Below are 20610 nucleotides of genomic sequence, written 5' to 3' on the forward strand. Positions count from 1 at the left end.
TTGGTAAACCAATCTCTATTAAACTCCAAACTAATCGATATAGGCCTATAACGATTGGTCATATACCAATTGCCATCAATCAGTAGAGGTGTTCTCGTTGTTGCCTTAATTGGCAACGACGATCGGTAGATAACCAATCGCTATAGGCCTATAGTGATTGGTGTAATAATCAATCGCCATTTCCTTTATAGAAAAAATAGTGATTGGTTAATAAACCAATCGCCACTTCCTTTATCGAAAAAAATATTATAATTTTATACCTTTAGTTAGTCTCTTTCCCACCCATTTTAGAAACTGGATTATCTTCTTCTTTGGTGCAGCAAGTATATGATCTAAACAGAAATCCAAAGTTTTACTCAACAGATAAATCAGATAAGAGTAGAACAATACTCAACAGATAAATCAGAGCATTATCTTTGCTTTTGAAGTCTAAGATGATGCCTCCATATTCTTCAATTACAACGATCTACATACTCTATGTTGATTTTAGTAGCAAGTTTACAGCTTCACCGATTTAAATCGGTAATCAATGGTGGTCGGACCCTGAGACTCGTTGAGATCAAGAGCTCGGACTGGAACCAAGAAGATGATGAATGATTGACTAAGTAAGGGTTTCTTCTTCTTCTCTGTTGATGTAAAAAGAACATATATCCATCTATCTATCTTTATAGTACTACACAATATACTTACTTGCATTCCTAATTCCATTCACACAAAGAAAATATTCACTATTTACAACATAAACAAATATCACACAACAAGATTGATAGCTGCAACAAAAAAAATTTCAAATCAAATCAAAATGGAGATGCAAGAATAAAAGTCTTTCATGAATTAACCCTCCCCACAACACAACAATGTCCCCTTATTCAAATTTACATTTATGCATAGTTCAGACGGAAAATGTCATTGAAAACGAAAAAGCTTCCCTAGGGTGTTAGCATGAGATGAAACATCTGGTATATAAGAAAAACACAAGGTAGGTATTTATTTGTAACTTCAATTGCAAAGATCAAAGTAAAGAAATATCTAACGAACGTGTCTACTAATTTTTAGCACTAACATCTTTTGAAGAAGCAAAGTGTGAAAAGCTACCATAACTGATGATGCTAAGACAAGTAGTAGAAAGGAATTATTATTATTATTAAGTGTGTGTATATCTCTAATTTGAAATTTTCATCAATACATATATGTGCATGAGAATCTATATCTTCTACCACTAAACTAAAGGCATATCTAAATTTATAGAACAATCAGTCATAACTATACTCAATAACAATGAATAATAAACCATAAAACACCATAAAACAGGTCATGAATGAATGAGCATGGTTAATAAGAATGATTTCGCCTGAAGACTAGATCCATCTAAGAACATGAGTCTAGTATATGTCACTTATAAGGATTTGTAACAACAAATCAATTTAAGGACATGAGTATTTAGAACATTATCTTTTCAAAAATACCTGGAGACTAGATCCTTAGATAACAAACATGTATTTTGTCAGATCTATTTCTATAATATCACCACACGAATCATCCATTTCAACAACATTAAGAAAGAAAGGTCAAACATGCATCTTAAATTGCACATTTGAGGCTTGATTGTACATACTTGGCTGAACTTAAGAGCGTGTTGTTCGCCAAGGAGTTGGAGATTGCTGCTTAGGAACTTCTGGCCTTCCATTCGTCGCTATGGAACGCCCTTTAACAATCGATGTACAACTTCAAGATTGTACAACTTCATATGTTGATTTCCTAATTTCCTAATTTATTCTTAGTAAATATTCATAACCAGCACACTCTCAAATCTCAACTAGAACTAAAGATGACAAGTAAATTTCACATGATAAATCATTGTCGAAGGATCAAGTTCATCTCTAGTCATAGAACCCAATAGTAATTTATAGAACTGTTCTCAAACCCAGGATGATCAAAAGAAATGCAACTAAAAGGACACTCACCTTTTAGGATCCCCGATTGTATCAAGCTTCGGTTGTACTGCTGATACTTTTCAAGACATAACTCATCAAGTCTCTTTATCGTGAAATCAATAAGTAGATATATTTCATATTGATACAAGTACATCATCACTAATACCATAATATCTAGAGCATGAAGTTAAATTATACGTACAAACTATACCGACAATAAGGTACAATCAAGCCATTTGTTTTACTCCCAAGATGAAACAAGAAACTTAATCTATAGAAAAAGGAGATAAGTGCAAGATTGCAATTAACAAGTTATCTTAATCCAGCTACTTACACACTTAACACAACTTATATGAACAATTATGGAGGCAATTAGATAAAGCTAAAAGAGATTACTTCTTATGCGGCGGGGGATTATCAAACTTTGTTGCTGTGGCAAATCATATATACACTCTTGTTGATAGATTTTAAATCAGCCAGTCAAGACAACAATTTCTAAGACCTGCAAAAGTAAATAACATAAACCATTAGCTTCAATCCTATTTCAATGGCCTAATAAGTCCTATTCGATTAGTACTAATTTCAATTTACCGAGAACTTATTTAATGATATTCGTATTCCATGTAGTTGAAAGGGATATTATCACAGTCAACTCAACACACCGATGAATTGAACTTGTCCACAATCATCTCCAGCACATATTTATTTTCTAGCCACTTCATGGAGCTTGTGAAGTTAGTATAAAAATGTTCATCAACACTAATCAAACAAATTAGCACCTGAAAATAAACATGAGTTTGGATACAAGAAAAGTGACCATGTAAACTATATGTGAACCTCCATGATTGATGTAATTCCAATAAGATCAACCAGCTTCCTTATAATTTATGGGTGATCCTATAAGCACAAAAAAAAGGATGTCACAAATCCACAGGTCAAAAGCAGCAATTGAAACATCTACACCAAAAACAAATGTCAGATTTCTCTATAGTCGTTTCTAAGGGCAGTAGTCATTGATGAACCATATTTCTAATAGACATTGCTTGTTCTGCCATCAGAACCTTCTCAAGAAACCCATTAAAACTCTCCCTACGTTCAAACTAAAGAAATTCATGAAGCAAACAATTGCAGTTGAAGATATTACAAATTAATTAAGCGGATGTTCTGAGATTTGCACTCTTGAATTATTTCATCTTTATCGAGTTGATCTTCCAGCGTAAAGTTCTGTTTATCCATAATCGTCTCCACCTAAAAAATTATTTTAAACAATAGAGAAATGGTAAATTACAACTTTAACAATATACATAAAAGGAACTGTTAACGCCTGGATCTATCCATTTGATAGAACAAACTATTTCACAAGTATCATTTTATTTCTTCATACTTGAAACTTCCATTTTCGTTGTAGGCTTTTTGAAAGAAAGACGGGTTTGTTTGGTAATAGACCTAGGGTTCAAGCAAAACCAACCAAAAATGAGTCTAAATCGAACAACCGTTCAATAGAAGAAACCCTAGCATTCTCAATAAAGAAAATAGAGAAAATAACAATAGAAGCATTGAAAATACAAGAAGAAATGGCGAAAGAAGACGCACTGTTCGATGTTTTGCCAATGAGAGACGAGGAGAATCAGATTCAGTCATTAGCATCTTTGGTGTCATCGGAGATATCCGATAGTTCTTCATCATCGATTAGTAAGAGTAGTCTTGCAGTTGAGAGATCCGATTAGGAGATACGAAGTGATTGCAACTTAGGATTGATGATGAACTTAGGTGGAAAGAATAGGCCACAATGTACTTACCCACTTTTATAGGGAAATTTGAGGAAATGACCCTAAAGAGGGGTCAAATAGCCGATGATGATGACGATGCTGGGGATAATTTTTATAGCGCTGGTGACCCCAAACTTTTTAATGACCATTATACCCCTGCGTCACGCACCCTAAACCCTATAAAGTCATAATTTTTTTTTAATTTTCGATTCATTTTCTCTCTCATCCACCCCCTTTCTTCCCCATCTTCTCCGCTCCGCCGTGAACCCTAATGGTGGCGGAGAAGACTTTCTCTTCTTTTTCATCGCCGAAGAACCAATCGAAGAGGCACCGTCGACCATTCCACCATATTCAATGGCCTATAGCTGCGAAGAACTTCCAACGGAGACGAGTTTGCACAGCGCGGAGGATTTTGAACAAATTGACATTTCATTCGACTATTCCACTATATTCGTTTATATTTTGTGTTTATTTCGTGATTGTTTATTTCGATTTCCTATACAGTTCGTGTAGATTTCCTTTACAGAACGTTCTTCATTGATTCGCTGATTCGTTGAATGCAGGTTGTTTGTTTGGTAGGATGCGTCACGTAGGATGCGTCAACTCGGATGCGTCAAGATGAATGCGTCAACTCGGATGCGTCAAGTAGGATACGATGCGTCACATTTATTTTTATTTTATATAAAAACTCAAATAAGACTCGACCACTATTCATGATCTCTCTCTCGCACCCGACGACACACCTGCCTCGACGTCTCTTCCTGCTCGTCTTCGTCTTCTCGTTCATTCATTGACTTCATCAGGTTAGTTTTAGTTATGTTGGTTTATGTTATGGTTCATTCATTCATTGATTTATGTTCATGTTAGGTTTTAGGGTTGGTTTCTTCTTGTTTGCAAATGGTTCATTCATGGTTTATGTTAGAGTTTAGGGTTGATTCATGCTTACAAATGGTTCATGCATGTTTTATGTTAGGGTTTTAGGGTTGCTTCTTGCTTTCAAATGGTTCATGCATGTTTTATGTTAGGGTTTTAGGGTAGGTTGCTTCCTGCTTTTAAATGGTTCATGCATGTTTTATGTTAGGATTTAGGATAGGATGCTTCTTGCTTTCAAATGTTTCATGCATGGTTTATGGGTTGGGCTGCGTCACTCAGTTTCGTCACTCAGTTTCGTGACGAAGTTGCGTCACGTAGTAGCGTCACGCAGGCTGCGTAAAGCAGTTGACAGTTGTTTCTAGCTATTTTGACGGTTGCTTTTCTTCTCGTTTGTTTATATTTGTTGTGAAAGGTTTTCACAAACATTGTTATTTTTGTTTTCCTTTTTATAGATGACAAACTTCACGGTTTATGATTTTCCTAATAGGATTTCATTGAAATCTGTCCTAGCCCTGAAAAAAGTATCTAATAGGTTTGAAGCGCTGGGTCTTATGGAGAGGGCTCTAAATTCCCAATTTCAGTATTTATTGAAAGGAGTCCCAGACTTGTTGTTCTCAGGGACAATTTTACATCAGTTGCTGCTTCAGAAGGTTAAGGCCAATTTGAATAGGATGATTTTCAACTTGAATGGGGAGGAATATACTTTTGGTCTGAAAGAGTACGCATTGATTACAGGCCTCAACTTCGAAAGATTGCCTATATACAAAGATGAATGCCGAGGTTGTCCACCCTTGCTGATAAAATATTTCAAAAGGAATACGTTAATTCGAATGCTGGAGTTGGAATCTATTTTTATGAAATGCACCGATAAGGAAGACGCATGGAAGATCGGGCTGATCTGCTTGATTAACCAGTACCTCTTCTCATATGACCCAAAACGGATTTTAAATCTCAAAATCATCCATATGGTTGAAGATGTTGAAGATTTCCTCCGATTTCCATGGGGAAAGTTGTCCTTTAGATTCACCATGAGGGGTCTTGACCAGGACATGAAACACCACAGGTCCGTATATATGTCCAGGAAAGGGAGTGAAGTTACTAATTCTTTTGCTTATAACGTTTATGAGTTTGTACTAGCACTACAAGTGTGGAGCTATGAGATCATTCAAAACTTTGTCCCTAAATTCGCCACAAGGAAATATGTTGATGGCCCTTTTCGCCCAAGGATACTATTGTATCAATCCAAAAGGAAGAATACATTTCAGGAGGTACAATCTGCCTTTAATAGCGCTGTGTTTTCTAAGATGGAAGAGTCCTCCACGGAGACGAGTTTGTACAGTGGGGAGGATTTTCATCAAATTAACAATTCATTCGATGATTTGTTTGAGGGAGTTACTGATGGGGGAAAAAAGAGAAAGGCTGATGAAGATGAAGATCAAGATGTTGATGAAGATGTTGATGAAGAACCTACTACTGTCCAACCTTCCAAGAGGAAGAGGAAGGTTGAATATGATGATATATCCCCCCAGCAAAGAACCTACTACTGTCCAACCTACTATTGCTTGTGAGTTGATTGTATCGCTTACCGGGGAAATATGCTCTACTCCATCTATGAAACCCAATTTCTTCCAAATAGGCAGCAATCCTATGATCTTTAACCCCGATCTTGTCAAAAAATCGATTAAATTGGGGGATAGTGTACGCACGAGAAGCCAAATTAAACTCGACATGACAATTATCAGTTTTGAATTTGACATTAATATTCATCTTTATGTGATATGTGCACGCACCGTGGTCTACTTCTGGAAAAACAGCACACAAGGCATTGACGATGATTGGGTGTCTATCGGATACGAAGACGAGATCATCAACTAATCCAATTGTTTCTCTAAGTTTTTGCATAAAATAAGTCCACGAGTTATTATTCTCTGAATGCCGAATGCAACAGGATACAGTTGCTCATTGGCATCCAATGCAACAGCCACCGATAGTTGACCTCCCACCTTGTGCTTGAGAAAACTTGCATCAACACACAATACGGGACGACAGAAGGCTTTGAAACCCATAATTGAGAAGCCTAGAGACATGAACATATACTTGAAGTGGACGTGCTCGTCTGTCTGAATATCTGTTATGGTACCTGGATTATTCTTCTCCAACATGTATAGGTATGAAGGCAATTTTCCATAGGAATCCTCTACCGTTCCTCGCACCGTCATTAAAGCCGTTTCCCTTGCCCTCCAAGCCTTATTATAAGTCAAAAACATCCCATAAGCTGACTGCATGTCTTCAATCATTTTCTTAGGCAAGTGGTTATGGTGATGGTCCATGTACTTACCCTTCATGCACTGCCCAATAACCCATGCCGGTGTTTGCATTTTTTTCTCCGGCCTCGACAAAACTGAGCATGAGTGTTGTCGATTGAATGTCCGAATCTCAAATATCTCGGAAAACTTACCTTTCACAGCACGTAAGCTCCACTTGCATGTCTCATCCATACATTTCACATACCAAAGATGTTTTCAAGACTTTTTCACTTTGAATTCAAAATGATAAGTCATCGCATATTTATATAGCGTCAGTTGAAGTTCTTTTTTAGTATCAAATAACGTACCGACTTCCAATACGGTTTCACTAGTTAACGCCAATGTAAATGAAGGGTCTGTCGGTGATACGTCTGTCGGGTCTGTCGATGGTGTACCCATTGATGGTCTTGCAGTAGATGGTGTACCCATTGACGCTCTTACACTAGATGGTGTACCCATTGACGCTCTTGCACTAGATGGTGTACCCATTGACCCTCTTGCACTAGATGGTGTACCCATTGGTGTAGGTATTGACCGGTGCGGCGTGCGTGCAATTGCTGATGCAGGACTAGTAGTAGCTTGAAAGTCACTTACCCGTTCATAATTAAAGTCAATAAACCGTTCATGATTAATCAGTTCATGATGAGCCCGTTCATCTTCTTCTCCTCCTCCTTCATTTTCACTTTCAAATAAAATCTGTTGAGAAATAACTCGAGAAACAACACCGGGTATATAGTTTTTTGAGTAATGATTGGTAGTGTACTATCTTGACTTGGGTACTTCTCTACTAATGAGACACAAAGTGGTGACGAAGATGACGAACTTCGACCCGATATCAACCGTGATAAATACATGCCCACATCTTTATCTCCCTCAATAACAATAGGGGGAAGTTTTGCAGAAGGATCATACATGACTTTAATCACTAAATCATATGCAGACTTTTGAAGGTTAATCGTCTCATAGATTATATCAACTAATTCAGCAAATGTAGTACATTGGGGTGTATCAATAGTTTTGCATGATTGTGCAGAGAAAGACCTGGTACCATTGGCTGCAATTTGCCACTCTCCATTGTACACAACAAATACGTCAGCAAATACTTCAGCTGCAATTGAAAAAAATGATAGTATCAATCGAGAGACACCGTAACAATGAAATGCAAGTAATAGCTATAAATGGTCTGGGGTGCGTTACGCAGATGCGTAATGCAACTACGTGACGTAACTGCGTGACGCAACTAGATGACGCACCCGGATTCCGCCGCAACGGTGGCATTCACCTACTCATTCCCTAATCACTAAACCCTAACAAACAAAGCGTGGAAAGAGAGAAATAAAGGAAGGAGGAAGAATACCAGTAGCAGAAAGAGACATCTCCTTCGTTGGGATTCCGCCGTCTTCGTTCGGATTCCTTCGTCGGTGGTTGTCCTTTTTAGAGAGAAGGAGGAGAAAGGGAAGTGAAGAAAGAGAAGAAGAAAGAAAGAAATGAAAAGAAATGGAAAAACTAGAATTTTTTAATTATATAGTAAGGGCATTGTGGACTTTTCACAATGCCCTCGGGTGCGTCACGCAACTAGAGGGTGCGTGATGCAATAGGGGTATTTTCGGCAGAAAAAATTTTGGGGGTTACCAGCGCTATAAAAAACATGGGCCCGCACCATCGACTATTTGACCCCTCATTTCCTCAAATTTCCCCTTTTATAGGGCTTACATTTTTTTATATTTAATAATATTATATTATTAATATTTTTTTCCACTTTTTTCTCATTTAATATTAAATATATATTATAAAAATAACTTTTTTTTTTATCTTTTTTTAGTCTTATGTTATAATATATTCATTATTTATATTTTATTTAATCAATTAAAATAATTTTTTTTTTACTAGGGCCCAAAATTTAAATTTGCATATGGCCCTCAAAATCTCAGGACCGGCCCTGGAAAGAATGAAAGTGAGCAGTAGAGGAAGAAAGAGAGAGGGGAATCAGAGACAATAGGGGGTAGAGGGTTAAGGAAAGGGCATGGAGAAATTATTAATTAAAGGTAGAGATTGGTCACTTATCCAATCGCTATTAAATAAGTAAAATCGATTGTATTTCATTCCAATCGCTACTAATGTTTCTAAAACGTAGAAAATTTTGGCGTTTTTTTTCGCGGTAGTGTAATAGCGATTGGTATAAAGACCAATCGTTATTATCAAGGTAGTAGCGATTAGAATTATAACCAATCACTACTACCTTGATAATAACGATTGGTATTTAATCCAATCACTATTATTGCTAGCTATTACCCCTATTTTTACTAGTGGGGTTTGAATACCTCTCAAAGGAATTATTATGCACCAACATTGGTAGATAAATCGGAAGCGAGATTGTGTGAGAAAACCTAAGGGCTAGTCCACTGAAGGAATTTCGGCTTGAGTAACGAAAACATTAGTGATAAAAGACCTAGGGTTATGTAAACATGAAAATTTGACTTACACTATTTGAAAAATAATATTGTTATGTTTAATAATATTAAAATAATATATTAGATTTTTATATTCAATATAACTTTAAAGTAAGAATTAAAATCTAATTAAGGATTAATTATTGTCATAATTAAACCTTTATTATGAAAACTTTCCAAAATTCTAAAAATAATTTGAGGATAAAATATTTGTATATATTTTACCTAAATTAGACTAGGGAAGCGGTTACAAATATTTAATTAGGATTTATTCATGATTTATGTTTAATTTATGACTTAAACTAATTAAATAAAATACTCAATAATTTCCAAAAATTCCCCAAAAATAAAACATTATCATAATTGTTATTATGATTCTAAAAATAATTTTTGTGAAATTTTTGGTGAAAAAATGGATTTAAAAGGAATTAAATTCAATTTTTAATAACCTTTAAATAAAATTTAAAATTGCATAATCCTGTGTGGCTGATTTTATGTTGAAAACTTTGTAGCAGGATCCTGGCCCATCAGACGAGCGCCCAGATCTCATTCGACAGCCCAGAGCGCGCTAGACACCCAACTATAGCAAAACCACGCGCGCGCGCCCGCTCTAGATCAACTAGGCTGACCGTTGACAGAACTAGACGAAACTCTACGTTCGTTACTCAGAACGACGTCGTTTTGTTCGTCTTCTTCGCTGAGACATATGGGTCGCCGAAATCGCGGCCTTACCGTCGCGTTTCTTCCAGAAGTTCTAACTTCGTCCACATGCGATCAAATCGGTTGATTTTATTGCCCACGTGATCCATTCGTCGGCGCCTTCCCCTTATCTAGAAGCCTTATCTTCCCCAGGATAAGACTACCACGAATTAGGGATAAGAATGCCAACGATCAAAGAAGATTCAAATTGGCTTTCTATAACCGACCTTCGAGCACTATAAATAGTCTTATACCCCTCTACTACCGATCCATAAAATAATAACTGAAAATTACACATCAAATCGCCCCAATCGAATACCTACAATTTCCGGCCAAGAACAAATTTTTGCAAAACTTTCTTCGGTGAGCCAAGCTTCGATCTAGGCTTCTGGATCACTTCCAATACTGTCTAGGAATGTTTTCCAGATGTTGGTATGATTCTAGAAGCCTTGATTTTCGATTTGTAATTGAAATTATTGTTTTCAAATTTTCTTGTTTGATCAGTTTCATCTTGTTATGAACGTTGATTATGGAATTTCATTGTTAAGAATAGTTCTATATATCATATATATGCTTTCTGTTGCAAGAAGATAAATCAAATCTCCATGAATCAAAAATTCCAGAAAATTAGCTTGAAAACTAGATTTTTTGAAATCATGTGTTCTTGTGTTAAACTCGAATTTTTTGGTTCAATAAGTTGTTATACATGTTTGTATACATGTTTGAATAATTTCCATATAACTGTAATCAAGTTTTGATCATTTTTGTTCACACTGAAAATTGAGAAAAAAGGCTTGAAAATTTGAATTTTAAAATTCTTTGTTCTTACTTTTAATCTGATTTTGTTGGTTCAATTAGTTGTATTACATGTTTGTATACATGATTGGATGATTTATAAGTAACTGTAATCATGTTTTGATCATGTTTGATCAAATTGAAATTTTGGAAAAATGGTTAAAAAACTAGATTTTTGAAATTTCATGTTCTTGTTTCTAAGGTGGATTTGTTGATTCAATTAATAATTATACATGATTCTTAACATGTAGGGATGAATTCCAAGTGAATGTTTCACCCTTTTGATCATGTTTAATCAAATTTGGTTTTGAAAAAAGTTAGATTTTGATTTAATCTTCAAAAACCATTTTAATGATGTAGTGATGTTCTTGTTTTGGTATGGATTAACTATATTCATCATTTTAAAGCTAATGGAACAAAAATCAGGCCTTGAAATAGCCTAATTTAAAAAGATCCCAAAATTTGAAATAAAAATGGTGTTTTTGAAATTGATCCTCTTAAAGTCTTCTAAATCTTGATTTATGTTAGGGCTTTTGTTCTTCATGATAGTATGAACCTACTAAAACTTACTGATTTTTATTTGGACATCCCAATCTTAAGTTATGGCCTTCTAAAATTTCGGACCAAAACAAGAACACCAGGTCCTGAAATTTTGCCTTAGGACCGAGGAAATTAACATAGGACCGAAGGAATCTGCCTAGGACCGTGAGCCTAGGACCGAAAGAATTGGCTTAGGACTGACAAAACTAACCTATACAAAATTAACCTAGGACTAACCTTTCCACTTGACCTAGGATTGACTTTGACACCTAACCTAGGACCAACAATTCATCCTAGTCTCATCTTAGACTAGGCCAAGCCCTAGCCCTAGTCTAGGATCAAACCCCCACTTAGCCTAAGACCGTTACGCTTAACCCCAACCCTAGTCCTAAGTCTGAACCCTCACTCAAGATTAAACCTCTCAATCCCTATTAAGCCCATATTGACAAGATCAGACTCGAACCTATGATTTAATCCTTAGGCCAGTTTGGTTCCAACTTTCAAAATATCCAAAACTATTTTGGAACCAAACCCCATTTTCTCAAAATGGTATTCTTGAGGTCAGAAAACAATTCTCAAAATTTTTGAATGTTTCCCAAAGCAAATGTTTTTCCTAAGGCCTTGTTTGGTTATACTCTCTAACATTTTTTCTGATAGTTTCAGGTTTTGTTAAATCTAAACATCAACGCAACAGGTACACACCTTCTTTGAATAATTTTGTACAATTATTTAAAGTCTATCCTCATTTAGGACCCCTAGACTACTAATTAAAGATAAGGAATGTTATAATTAGATTTATATAAGCCATCCTTTATTTATTTTAGAAGGATTTTGAAAACCGTCCTTAGGCGAGTGTAGAGGACATAGAACGAAAGCCCTTTCCCGAACATAAACAGACAACGAACCACTTTTTTTAGGAACTCTAGTATAAATACATTTGTACACGTATCATTTTATTGATTTTCATAAAATCTCTTGGCGACTCTGATTTTCAAATGAATAATCTTTAAGTTGATTATGTTTAATTGATTTAAATTGGGCCAGGTTAAATTGTTATTTAGCCTCCTAGATTTTTAATGTTTGAATAATTTCTTACCGTTCTAGGTATTTTCAAAATCCTTAAAAACTAAATGTTTCATTTTAAAAGATGTCTGACACGCAAACTAAGGTTGAAATCATCGAATCTCGAGCTGCCTCGCAATAGTCCTTCCATATTTTCACGTGTCTCACAAGCATGTGATAAACTATGAAATGGGACATAGACCGGGGGGTCATTTATAGCTTTCTTGGCAACTCTGTTGGGAAAACTTGTTATTTTAAAATGAATAAAATAGAAAAAGTTCTTCCTGTTTATAAATTGATATTTATCACATTCCACTCTCCAATAGTCCACCTCATGGGGTCCATCACCCGGGTACTTAGGTTTTACCATGCACTTAGGTTTACCCTAATACTTACCTCGGATGGGTGCACCGCAGATGGGATCCGGTGCACCGCGCCTTTATACTAAGGGATCGCCAGATTTGCCCAACCATTGAAGAGTTCTTGGCCATCATGATGATCAGGAGCAAGAACATCCTAAGGCTCAAACCCTTTGACGAGAGTCCATGTCTCTAAGACAACTCCTCCAAGATGAGATTGGCAACACGAAAATTGTGGCAAACAAAATCTTCGCCAGAACTCACTTGGGCTTTCCTCGCTGGGTCATAGTGGCGACCCAAAACAGAGAAATCCCTCCACTAAGCTTCGACGCTTCTCTGCTCACCATGTCCATCATGGTAGCTCACTTCCTTCTCGCTCCCTCAAGCAATCATTCTCCAATCGCAAGGATCCTTGAAGTGGTCTATAATCTTAGAGGTTGAAATAAGGATCCTACTAGGATCATTCTAGCAGAGACATTGACGGGTCTTAACGAGTCATACTATTCCTACTCTCTCAATAAAAGTGTATCTCCTAAAATCCTCTACATCTGGAACCTAAAAAAGATGGAGCGCATTCGTCCTCCACTTCCTGGAAACGTAACGGGTACTACCCTCCAGAATCGACGCTTTAGGCATATAAAACTAGATCTCCCTGTCCACGACGACGATCCCCGAGAGCTTCTACCATGGTACGATATCAAAAAGATGGGTTATCTGATGAGCGACCAACCCATCATCATACTCATGGGCCTTGAGTGGATTACTACGTACTACACTAGTGAAGTGTTCAAAAAGTTCGGGCACGACTGCATTCCCCCTTTCCATGACTGTGTGGTATCCATAGACATGCCAATCTAGCACAATGGATTTTACGACTATCTAGATCTCTGGAATGATTGCATCAAGATGGGAATCCCTAAGGATCACAGGGACTACATCGACCAGATCATGGACGAATTCCACCTCCAAAATGTAGAAGAAGAAAGTGAAGGTTCTGTCACCTCCATTTGTTGTAGTCGAACTCTATCCCTCTAAGGAGGACCCCTAAGTTTCACCCTTTTTGCACAAGGTGGCCAAAAACATAGAAGCCTAGTAAATTCAACTAGACAAACCCCTAAAGAATTCAGAAATTTTTAAATGTAACATCGGAAGTTCTTTCTTTTGAAAGAAAAAATGTATAAAACATGTTTATCTATAGGTCATGTTATTTGCATACGCATTTTCTTTTATTGTTACCTTTGCAATACCTTTTCTCTCATATTGTCACAGTCATCCATGATGTCTATGTTGACAGATGCCGAGTTGCTCCCTTGGGCGAAGCACTTTCGTGAAAACCGGTGGTATTTCAAAGACTACGGTCTTCCATCCTGAAGTTTCTAAAATACGAAGTCAATCCCAACTTTATTATGGAAATCCAACAAAGATAGAATCCTGATGAAAGAGCCTACATCCTCGGTAGTAGGATCATGTGCCCCACCAAAGAAGAATTTCGGGCTATTCTCATTATAGATAACAAGAATGTTATACATCTAAAGTCATTCCTAGACTCGATGTCTATCAGAAGACTTTTACAAAAGGAGTACCACTACTCTGAAGATACCTCTAATGTCATCATCTCTGACATGAGCATCAACTTTCCGGCTTGGGTCAAACTAGAGATCAAGGACGGAGAAGACCCGATAAAAGTAGGATCATCCATAATCACGATGTCTATCTTTCTTTCTTACTACTTCATCAGGCCAGTGAACGACAATCCTTCTTCAAGGAACAGCGAGGTGGCACATCAGTTGCGAAATGGCAACAAAGATCCTTCCGGCATTATACTGGTAGAAACACTCAAGGGTCTGAATAGCTCATATCGATTTCCTAACATGAGTAAGATGGGCTCTCCCTTGATCCTATACATTTGGCTGCTTGACAAACTCAAGCGTCTACCGCCAGTCCTATCTGAAAACGCTCTATCCCCCTTTGTTCAATATCAAAGGATGATGGAAGCTCTCCATGAAATCTCGATACTAGATGATAATGAAACCTGAGATATCCTTCCCTGGTACCCCATCAAGAAGATGACCTTCATGATGAACGACAAGGAGCTTGTCCTACTCGAGGGTTTAGAATAGATCACCTACTACTATACCCATGAACTATTCAAATAGTTTGTCCACATCCATCTCGAACCTGCTATTGCAACAGACAGACCTATAACCCAAAGACTCCATGTAGAGTACCTCGGTTAGTGGAACGATGTCTTCCAACTCAATATCATGACAAGACGAAGGAAATACCAGGATCTTATCACCAACCAATATGAGAGAGCTCACCAAGTTGAAGTATAGGAGAATGCTCATATCGAATCAGACTATGTCCGGACTTAGGAAGTTTTCGCTTTCATCTGGGACTTTTTCCCATTTAGACTCTTTTGTAAAATATAAATAAGAGAGTCTCTCTATAAGAAACGCTGCGAGTATGTTTATATACAGATCTATGTTTGTTTATCTGATCATGAATGAGATCCTTGCATTGTACTACATTTTAAAAGCTTCATCTATCTCTATCTTCTTAACAGTATTTTAGTCACTTTCGTACAAGTACGGTCCCACGAAAAAGAGATCCAAAAACTGGACGTTTTATGCGCCAGGTCATGCCCGAAGGAACTCCAAAGAGCGTTAAGGACACGGTATCCCCAACCGAGTTTGCTGACATGAAAGCTACTCTTTAGCAAGTTACTGAACAATTAGTGATATTAACGAGCTTAATGACTAAGCCTGCCATCCCTGTCCAGGAGCAGCCATTCTAATCACGAAAGCCACCACTAGCTACACCTATTGCCACTCTGGTAAGGATCAATCCTCAGAATCATTGTGTGGAAGAACCCTCTCTCTATGAAGAGCCTCCTGAAGATGATAATAGGTCAGCAAGGACTCATCTAGAAGTTGCTGACAACCCCAACGCCCAAGAAGGGGCAAACCCTTTGATAATTCCTCCCATGGAATACGAGATCCAAATGGGTCAATTGAATACTACCTAGGTCAAGTTCCAAGAGCTCAATCAATTGACCAATGGCAGTTTGGATGAACACCATGATTAGAAAAATGGCATGAAAACTGGCGAACGAGCAATGATCCCTTTTTGGATAAAGCTACCTTCTTTGTCAAAGTATGTAGGAAAGAATGACCCTGCTACTTTCTTCCAGATATACACTATGACTATGACACCTTTATATATGGGGAACCAACAATCCTCCATCTATTTCCCTAGTATTTAGATGGTACGGCCCTGCGTTGGTATCACCAAAAGAAGATAGTTTATCTTCAGACTATCGACAAACTCGCGCCAACCTTCATAGAACGTTTCAGCATGCATCTCAGCATAGTACGGACATAGAAGAATCTCAAGTAAGGCGAAAACGAGAAATTTGTGGTCTTTATCGAAAGATGGAAAGCGGTTGTTAAAGAGATTGATTCCCTACCTAGCAATCAGAGACAAATTGACATGATTTTGGATAATATTAACGGTTGATATTCAGTTGGATTCGCCGTCAAGACTTTCAAAAACATGTAGAAGGTCCTCAAAACAGGTAGTAACCTCGACAAAGCCTTTGACAAGGAAAGGAAAGAGGGTAAAACCGTGAAGGCCTATGTTGCTCCTCCTCGACCTTAGAGGAAAGACAAAATCGAAGTTCACCAGGTCACAACTGCCTAGAAGGCCCCTGCTCCTCCTAAGCCCGGTCCAAGCAAATCGGCATTGGCCAAAACAAATGTCCCGACGATGCCTAAGCCGCCAATTCTGAGGGTCCCATGACCTCCCAGAACTTTTGATGATCTAGGCATGACCCTGAGTCAAGATTTTACCCTCCTTCAGCAAAGGAATCTCATCAAACCCTTAACTCCTCAAGAAGGGGTAGAGTCCCTTGGCAGGTTTGAAGGGGCATGGTGCACATATCATAAAATAAAGGGGCTCTCTACTAATAATTGTAGTTCCCTTAAACATCAGTGTCAAGACTTGATTGATCGGAAAATCATTCATAAACCCAAAATTGTGAGCAATCCGTTGCCCAAGCATCAGGTCAACCTGATTTCTGCCAATGAACCTGTCAACCCTCTAGAGGTTAATATGGTCAACCCATGGCCCAAAAAAGAGGATCCACTAGCTCCACCTCCTCGGAATTGGTGGATTATTGACAACCTCGCTTTGAGCACTCCCAAGATAGTACAACGAGAAGTCTCAACAACCCAGAGCGGAGCCGACTTCCAGCCCAGTTTCATGAAAACAACCCTTGTGGTTAATCTTCCTGGCCCATCAAACGATCCAAGAAGGGAAAACGAGCCTAGAGCTCTAAAGCTTAGTGATAGTATTCTTGCTCAACTCAAGAAGACTAATGCCAACATTTCTATCTGGGAAATCCTAATGTATTCTATTGAACACATGCAAGCTGTTCTGAATGAGCTAAGTCAGGCTAGTATACCAGCCAACACGACTCCGGAAGAGTTAGTTGGTATTATCTCATCAACTCCATAAATCAACATGATAGGTTTTGAGGACAAAGACCTACCTGCTCCTGAGGAACCCCATATTAAGGCTCTCTATATTTTTGTAAAGATGACTGAAAAAGTCATTCCTATGACTCTGATCGAAAATGGTTCAACATTGATCATATATCCCTGGAAGACTCTCCAAGAACTCGACATCTCTACTGATAAAGTCCTTACCTTAGACATGTGCGTCCGTGGCTTTGACAATTCTCATCGAGAGATTATGGGCAGCTACCTAACAACGATCTACGTAGCTGATGTATCTTTTAAGGTAGAATTCTACATTAATCAACATGCGTCCATCGTACAACCTGATCTTGGGACGACCTTAGTTGCATAAGGCTAAGGCTCTTGCCTCCACCCTACATAAAAAATGCACTTCATGATTAACGGAAAGCTCGTCACCATAGAAGGTGAGAAATACATCATAGCTATCATCGGTTCAACTCATTCCACTAACCCAGAGATTGAGTTAAGTGGATTCGACATCTGTCCTATATTTATGCAAGGTTAGGACTCATCTTCCACTCCTGAATTCACTCCCTACAGTGCAATCTCCATGCGTTTCATGCGGAAAATGAGATATTTTCCAAGAATGGGTCTAGGGCCAAACGCTACTACCATGACTTCTTTTCCCCGGTCTTATTACAACTCAGACAACTTCGGTGTCGGTTATACTCCGATAGAGGGTGAGGAATCCAGTAAAGGTAAAATCTTTAAACAATTTATACATATTCCTCCAACCCTAAATGGACAATTTTTGCGAGAAGGAGAAATCACACTATGTTTTGATTTCCCTAAACCTTTCTTCAACCGAGTTTTACAAACTCTCTCTCCAGGTTTTGAAGTCTTTCTAGATTGTTCTTTCGATCCTAATTCATCCCTTAATATGATTAAGAAAATGACTAATTGTTGGCATGAAACCCTGGAAAAGCTTGTCAGAGATCCTTCTCTGACGGACGAGGACGTGATTGCTAATGAAGACTCTTGTAAGATAAACTCCACAAACCTTTCGGCAGTTGATAAAGCTCTTGTAATCAACCTGAGTGTTGATAGCAACATCACACCCATTTTGGCTATGAAATAGTATCTGATATTGTAATAAATAAAGAAGTTTGTAATGACAATTCTAATAAGATGTCATCTTCTTTTTGTAATAAGCATCCAATAAAACTCCGTAGTACAATTTCGAATATATGTTAGATAGTGATGATGTTTCATTCAAGTCTAAATTTAATTTCGATATGAAAAACTACTTAGAACATGAGGACGAGATTAGTTCCGTAGCCGAGAGAACAATCGAAGTAAACCCCAATACTTAGGACAATCCTCAAATCTTGTTGATTGGATAAAGCCTGAGTTATTGACGAGCGTCATGAGATGACCGAATTGCTAAAGACCAACAAAGACGTGTTCGCTTGTTCTTACAAGGATATGCCCGGAGTGGATTCTACAATAGTCCAACATTAGATTCCTCTTTATCTAGAGGTGAAACCCGTTAAACAAAGGTTAAGATGGATGAAAACTGAAGTTGTTACCAACGTCAAAGAAAAAGTCCATAAGTAGTTGGAAGCGAAATTCCTTGAAATTGTGGACTACCCCACATCGATAGTCAATGTGGTTCTCGTCTTAAAGAAGGACGGAAGAATGCGCGTGTGTGTAGACTACTACGATCTGAACTGTTAGAAAATAATTGTTAGAACTTAAAAGTTTAATGAATAGATAAATTAAGTTCAAATAAATATTTAAACTGCTAAGTCATATCAAGTATATTAATTGGTTTATATATAACAAGAAGTTGCTTATCATAGTGGTAAATACTCCTGCCTGTTACACAGGTGACTAGGGAAACTGAGCGTTCGGTTGGAAATATATATACCGTTCGGTTTGAAGTAAAAGGCTTCGGTCAAACCGGCTCGGTCAAAGAGTTCGGTCAACCGGAGATCGGTCAACCGCTTAGTTAGGAGATCAGTCAAACAGGCATTTAATGAAAGAAGGCACTGGTCAAACCGGATCGGTCAACCGACACTTAATGAAGCATGGCCGGTCATAATGAGTTCCGGTTTATTAAATACTCTGGATGATTAAATGCAGCTGCTCCAATCATAAATGCTCCGGTTATTAAATGAGTCGCTCCAGTCATAAATATGCTCCGGTCATTAATTGCCCTCAGCTCCGGCTAATAAATACTCTCAGGTTTAAGATGAAATCTTGAAGATAACGTGTTAAGACAAACAAAATATTCCTTGGCAATATGTAAAAGAAGAAACCATGCATGGGGTAAGATAATGATTACAATATTCCTTGGGAATATGTAAGAGAATAAACCAGTCATGGGGCAAGATAATGGGAATATGTAAGAGAAGAAACCAGACATGGGGTAGGATAATGATTACAATATTCCTTGGGAATATGTAAGAGAGAAAAATGACCGGCTTATGCATGTCTACCATGTGTCCAAACTGGCTTATGCATGTCTGCAATGTGTCCAAACCGGCTTATGCATGTCTGCAATGTGTCCAAACCGGCTTATGCATGTCTGCCATGTGTCCAAACCGGTTTATGCATGTCTGCCATGTGTCAACTGGCACAGCTTCTAGTGACCAATCTCCTGGAGAGTGAAAAGATGGTCGTTGTCAACTTTTCACTATAAAAGGAAGCTGAATCATTTCAAGAAAACACAAGCTCTCGCGCGAACACGCAAACACGCGTGAGACCATTACGAAAAAGCTCATTCAAGAGAGAAGAAACAGAAAACGAAAGATCTTACGCATAAATGATTGAAATTCAGAAAGTGTTTATGTATTGTGTGTGTATTTTACCAAGCGTAAAAAGTTATTGTATTACATCATATTGAGTGGTGTAACCGACGAGTAGCGATTAAGGCTCGTTCGGCATTATGTGAGTGTTGCAACATTCAAGTTAGTGGAGATCCTTCTCATAATCTGAGACGAAGGGGTGACGTAGGAGGGTTTGCTCCGAACATCAATAAAAAATCTTGTCTCGTGTCTTTCATTCATTTCCGGCTTATTCATTCTAAAAACCGAACTATTACCAACTTAAACATAATCCTTAACCAAACCGGTTCACACATTTCATTTAACCAATTCCTTGTTAATCTCATCAAAACTAAGTCGTGTGTGTTGCTTCAAACTGAAATAGACATTTCCGCCCTTAAACCCGATTCAAGAGTCTGTGATAGTTTGCGTAGTGTTGAGAACGGTTGTAGTCTCTAACCAGACTATCACCAATCAGAACGTGTGTTGTGTTGTGTAAGCGGTCAACCCTTCA

General features: G+C 37.8%; 1 long non-coding RNA gene across 2 annotated transcripts; it reads right to left on the bottom strand.

Annotated features, from left to right (window-relative positions):
* Nucleotides 1–520: 520 nt before the first annotated feature.
* On the bottom strand, nt 521–3712 carry LOC124910635. 2 transcript variants are annotated; one of them, XR_007096434.1, is made up of 5 exons: nt 3528–3712; nt 3079–3182; nt 2526–2831; nt 1616–2436; nt 521–572 (listed from the first exon to the last, which is right to left on the bottom strand). It is a non-coding gene; the product is annotated as an uncharacterized LOC124910635 (long non-coding RNA). The 2 variants fall into 2 exon arrangements; XR_007096433.1 differs by lacking the exon at nt 3079–3182.
* Between the last annotated feature and the right edge of the window lie 16898 nt (nt 3713–20610).

Source organism: Impatiens glandulifera, chromosome 7 (genome assembly GCF_907164915.1).
Source record: "Impatiens glandulifera chromosome 7, dImpGla2.1, whole genome shotgun sequence".
Taxonomy (NCBI): domain Eukaryota; kingdom Viridiplantae; phylum Streptophyta; class Magnoliopsida; order Ericales; family Balsaminaceae; genus Impatiens; species Impatiens glandulifera.